Here is a 6,313-nt window from a genome sequence, read left to right as displayed (position 1 = left end):
AGATTAAAGTGTGGCGCCAAGATTGAAAGGAGAAAGAGGTTGAGGGATAGTGAGAGAGGTTGGAGAAGAGAGTAAAAAGAGGCCACTTACCGGATTTAAAATTTGTGAGATGTTCCTTGGGCTAGTGGGTCTGAGGACCTGAGAATGTAGGTGGATCTTTCTCATGGAGCAAAGAGCAGAAGGACAGGGGATTGATCTCCTAAGGGAGGTCCCCGATCCGTCACGGAACCAAATTTCATGCACGTCCATATGAAAAGATCAGCAAACAGACTTTGTGTGAGCAACAAGGCTGTTTATTTCACCTGGGTGCAGGCAGGCTGAGTCCGAAAAGAGAGTCAGCGAAGGGGTGGGGCTGTTTTATAGGATTTGGGTAGGTATAGGAAAATTACAGTCGAAGGGGGTTGTTCTCTGGCAGACAAGGCTGGAGGTCACAAGGTGCTCAATAGGGGAGCTTTTGAGCTAGGATGAGCCAGGAAAAGGAATTTCACAAGATAATGTCACCAGTTAAGGCAGGAATAGGCCATCTGGATGTGCGCCTGCAGGCCACAGGGGATATGATGGCTTAACTTTGGCTCAGAGGCCTGACAGTAACTCTATTTCTAACGTTTTTAGAAGCTATAAAAGTATTTTTTTAAATTATTATTATTATACTTTAAGTTGTAGGGTACATGTGCATAACGTGCAGGTTTGTTACATATGTATACTTGTGCCATGTTGGTGTGCTGCACCCATCAACTCGTCAGCACCCATCAACCCGTCATTTACATCAGGTATAACTCCCAATGCAATCCCTCCCCCCTCCCCCCTCCCCATGATAGGTCCCGATGTGTGATGTTCCCCTTCCCGAGTCCAAGTGATCTCATTGTTCAGTTCCCACCTATGAGTGAGAACATGCGGTGTTTGGTTTTCTGTTCTTGTGATAGTTTGCTAAGAATGATGGTTTCCAGCTGCATCCATGTCCCTACAAAGGACGCAAACTCATCCATTTTTATGGCTGCATAGTATTCCATGGTGTATGGATTAAAAGTATTTTTTATGGGAACTTTATCATTTTACATTCCCAATAGCAATGTATGAGGGATTAATTTCTCTACATTCTCAACAATATTTGAGATTAAAAAAAAAAAAACTTTAGTCATCCTAGTGGATTTCAAGTGGTATCCCATTGTGTTTTCAATTTGCATTTCTCTAATGGCATTGAGTGTCTTTCCAGTATCTTCTTGGGCAAAATATGTATTCAAATACTTTGCCAATTTTAAAATTGAGCTTTACGATTTTTGGCTTCACAGTCAAAAAATAACAGATTGTGGTGAATCTACAGAAAAAAAGGGAACACTTTTATATGTTGTTGGTGGGAATGTAAGTTAGTTCACCCCTATGGAAAGCAGTTTGGAGATTTCTTGAAGAACTAAAAACAGAAACTACTGATCAACCCAGGAATCCCATTAATGAGTATATGTCTGATATGGTTTGGATTTGTGTCCCTGCCCAAATCTCATGTCCAATTGGATCTCATTTTTTTATTCATTCAGCCAGTCTATGACTTTTCATTGGAAAGTTTAGTACATTTAGATTCCATGCTATTATTCAGAAGTAGGGACTTACTCTTGCTATTTTGTTATCTGTTTTCTGGCTATTTTGTGGCCTTCTCTTCCTTCTTTCCTTTCATCCTGTGTTCCTTTCAGTGAAAGTAATTCTCTCTGGTTGTATGGTTTAAGTTCTTGCTTTTTGTGTGTGTGTATTCATTGTATGTTTTTTCACTTGAGGTTACCATGAGGCTTACAGATACTATTTTAAGACCCGTTATTTTAAATTCATGATAACTTAGGACCAATTGCAAAACACATAAATAATCATGCAAAATAAAACTAATAAAAACTCTACACTTCAACTTCATCCCCTGCTTTTCAACTTTTTGTTGTTTCTTTTTATGTCGTATTATAATTTTTGTGTCTTGAAAAGTTGTCATAGTTATTTTTGATTGCTTCATCATTTTTCTTTCAACTAAAGATAACAGGAGTTGACATACTGCAATTACAGTGTTATAATGTTCTGTGTTTTTCTCTATGCTTACTATTAACAGTGAGTTTTAAACCTTCAGATGATTTATTGTTGCTCATTAACATCCTTTTCTTTCAGATTGAAGAATTCCCTTTCGCATTTATTGTAGGACGTGTTTGGTGTTGATGAAATTCCTCAGCTTCTGTTTGTCTGGGAATATCTTTAGTGTCTTATATGAGTAAAAGGATATTTTCCCTAGGTATGCTATTCTATGGTGAAATCTTGTTTCTGTCAGCACTTTAAATAGGTCATGCCTTTCTCTTCTGGCCTGTAAGGTTTCCACTGAAACGTCTGCTGCCAGTCATATTGGAGCTCCGTGGTATATATATATTTCAATTCTCTTTCTGCTTTTAGGAAACTTTCTTTATCCTTGACATTTGAAAGTTTAATTTTATACCTTAAAATAAACGTCTTTGGGTCAAAACCGCTTGGTGTTCTATAACCTTCTTGTACATGAATGTTATGTTTCTCTAGCTTTGGGAAGTACTCTCTTATTATCCCTGTGAATAAACTTTCTACCCCAATCTTTTTCTCTACCTCCTCTTTAAAACTAATAAATCTTAAATTTGCCCTTTTGAGGCTATTTATATAGATCTTGTAAATGTGCTTTATTGTTTTTCTTTTTTCTTTTGTCTCTTTTTATTGTATATTTTCAAATAGCCTCTCTTCAATTTTTTTTTTTTTCCATTTGATTGATTCCGGTATTAAGAGACTCTGAGAATGAGTTAGAGAGGAGTCCTTTCTTCTCAGTTTTTTTGAATAGATTCAGCAGGAATGGTTCCAGCTCTTCTTTGGACATCTGGTAGAATTCAGCTGTAAATTTATCTGTCCTGAGGCTTTTTTTGCTGATGGTGGTAGGTTATTTATTTCTGATTCAATTTCATAGCTTGTTATTAGTCTTTTCAGGGATTCAGTTCCTTCCTGATACAGTCTAGAGAGGGTGAATGTGCCCAGGAATTTATCTATTTATTCTAGATTTTCCAGTTTATATGCATTAAGGTATTCATAATATTCTCTGACATCTGTTGGTATTTCCATGTAGTCAGTAGTAATATCCTCCTTGTCATTTCTGATTGTGATTACTTTAATCTTCTCTTTTCTTGCTTATTAGTCTAGCTAGAGGTCTATCTATTTTACTATATTTTTTTCAAAGATAAATAAATAAATAAATAAATAAATAAATAAATAACCAGTTCCTGGATTTAATTTTTTGAATGGATTTTCTTTTTTTGTTTTTTTTTTTTTAAATTTAACAGTTATTTATTTATTTATTTATTGTTATACTTTAAGTTCTAGGGTACATGTGCATAATGTGCAGGTTTGTTACATATGTATACTTGTGCCATGTTGGTGTGCTGCACCCATCAACTCGTCAGCACCCATCAACTCGTCATTTACATCAGGTATAACTCCCAATGCAATCCCTCCCTCCTCCCCCCTCCCCATGATAGGCCCCGGTGTGTGATGTCCACCTTCCCCAGTCCAAGTGATCTCATTGTTCAGTTCCCACCTATGAGTGAGAATATGCGGTGTTTGGTTTTCTGTTCTTGTGATAGTTTGCTAAGAATGATGGTTTCCAGCTGCATCCATGTCCCTACAAAGGACGCAAACTCATCCTTCTTTATGGCAGCATAGTATTCCACGGTGTATATGTGCCACATTTTCTTAATCCAGTCTGTCACTGATGGACATTGGGGTTGATTCCAAGTCTTTGCTATTGTGAATAGTGCCGCAATAAACATACGTGTGCATGTGTCTTTATAGCAGCATGATTTATAATCCTTTGGGTATATACCCAGTAATGGGATGGCTGGGTCATATGGTACATCTAGTTCTAGATCCTTGAGGAATCGTCATACTGTTTTCCATAATGGCTGAACTAGTTTACAATCCCACCAACAGTGTAAAAGTGTTCCTATTTCTCCACATCCTCTCCAGCACCTGTTGTTTCCTGACTTTTTAATGATCGCTATTCTAACTGGTGTGAGATGGTTTCTCATTGTGGTTTTGATTTGCATTTCTCTGATGGCCAGTGATGATGAGCATGTTTTCATGTGTCTGTTGGCTGTATGAATGTCTTCTTTTGAGAAGTGTCTGTTCATATCCTTTGCCCACTTGTTGATGGGGTTGTTTTTTTTTTCTTGTAAATTTGTTTGAGTTCCTTGTAGGTTCTGGATATTAGCCCTTTGTCAGATGAGTAGATTGCAAAAATGTTCTCCCATTCTGTAGGTTGCCTGTTCACTCTGATGGTAGTTTCTTTTGCTGTGCAGAAGCTCTTTAGTTTAATGAGATCCCATTTGTCAATTTTGGCTTTTGCTGCCATTGCTTTTGGTGTTTTAGACATGAAGTCTTTGCCCATGCCTATGTCCTGAATGGTATTCCCTAGGTTTTCCTCTAGGGTTTTCATGGTTTTAGGTCTAACATTTAAGTCTCTAATCCATCTTGAATTAATTTTCGTATAAGAAGTAAGGAAAGGATCCAGTTTCAGCTTTCTACTTATGGCTAGCCAATTTTCCCAGCACCATTTATTAAATAGGGAATCCTTTCCCCATTTCTTGTTTCTCTCAGGTTTGTCAAAGATCAGATGGCTGTAGATGTGTGGTATTATTTCTGAGGACTCTGTTCTGTTCCATTGGTCTATATCTCTGTTTTGGTACCAGTACCATGCTGTTTCAGTTACTGTAGCCTTGTAGTGTAGTTTGAAGTCAGGTAGCGTGATGCCTCCAGCTTTGTTCTTTTGACTTAGGATTGTCTTGACAATGCGGGCTCTTTTTTGGTTCCATATGAACTTTAAAGCAGTTTTGTCCAATTCTGTGAAGAAACTCATTGGTAGCTTGATGGGGATGGCATTGAATCTATAAATTACCTTGGGCAGTATGGCCATTTTCACGATATGGATTCTTCCTATCCATGAGCATGGTATGTTCTTCCATTTGTTTGTGTCCTCTTTTATTTCACTGAGCAGTGGTTTGTAGTTCTCCTTGAAGAGGTCCTTTACATCCCTTGTAAGTTGGATTCCTAGGCATTTTATTCTCTTTGAAGCAATTGTGAATGGAAGTTCATTCCTGATTTGGCTCTCTGTTTGTCTGTTACTGGTGTATAAGAATGCTTGTGATTTTTGCACATTAATTTTGCATCCTGAGACTTTGCTGAAGTTGCTTATCAGCTTAAGGAGATTTTGGGCTGAGACAATGGGGTTTTCCAAATATACAATCATGTCATCTGAAAAAGAGGGACAATTTGACTTCTTCTTTTCCTAACTGAATACCCTTGATTTCTTTCTCTTGCCTGATTGCCCTAGCCAGAACGTCCAACACTATGTTGAATAGGAGTGGTGAGAGAGGGCATCCCTGTCTTGTGCCAGTTTTCAAAGGGAATTTTTCCAGTTTTTGCCCATTCAGTATGATATTGGCTGTGGGTTTGTCATAAATAGCTCTTATTATTTTGAGGTACGTTCCATCAATACCGAATTTATTGAGCGTTTTTAGCATGAAGGGCTGTTGAATTTTGTCAAAAGCCTTTTCTGCATCTATTGAAATAATCATGTGGTTCTTGTCTTTGGTTCTGTTTATATGCTGGATTATGTTTATTGATTTGCGAATGTTGAACCAGCCTTGCATCCCAGGGATGAAGCCCACTTGATCATGGTGGATAAGCTTTTTGATGTGTTGCTGAATCCGGTTTGCCAGTATTTTATTGAGGATTTTTGCATCGATGTTCATCAGGGATATTGGTCTAAAATTCTCTTTTTTTGTTGTATCTCTGCCAGGCTTTGGTATCAGGATGATGTTGGCCTCATAAAATGAGTTCGGGAGGATTCCCTCTTTTTCTATTGATTGGAATAGTTTCAGAAGGAATGGTACCAACTCCTCCTTGTACCTCTGGTAGAATTCAGTTGTGAATCCATCTGGTCCTGGACTTTTTTTGGTTGGTAGGCTATTAATTGTTGCCTCAATTTCAGAGCCTGCTATTGGTCTATTCAGGGATTCAACTTCTTCCTGGTTTAGTCTTGGAAGAGTGTAAGTGTCCAGGAAATTATCCATTTCTTCTAGATTTTCCAGTTTATTTGCGTAGAGGTGTTTATAGTATTCTCTGATGGTAGTTTGTATTTCTGTGGGGTCGGTGGTGATATCCCCTTTTTCATTTTTAATTGCGTCGATTTGATTCTTCTCTCTTTTCTTCTTTATTAGTCTTGCTAGTGGTCTGTCAATTTTGTTGATCTTTTCAAAAAACCAACTCCTGGATTCATTGA

The sequence above is a fragment of the Theropithecus gelada genome, chromosome X, assembly GCF_003255815.1.
Source record: "Theropithecus gelada isolate Dixy chromosome X, Tgel_1.0, whole genome shotgun sequence".
NCBI classification, from domain to species: Eukaryota; Metazoa; Chordata; class Mammalia; order Primates; family Cercopithecidae; genus Theropithecus; species Theropithecus gelada.
Note: the sequence above shows the minus strand (reverse complement) of the source record.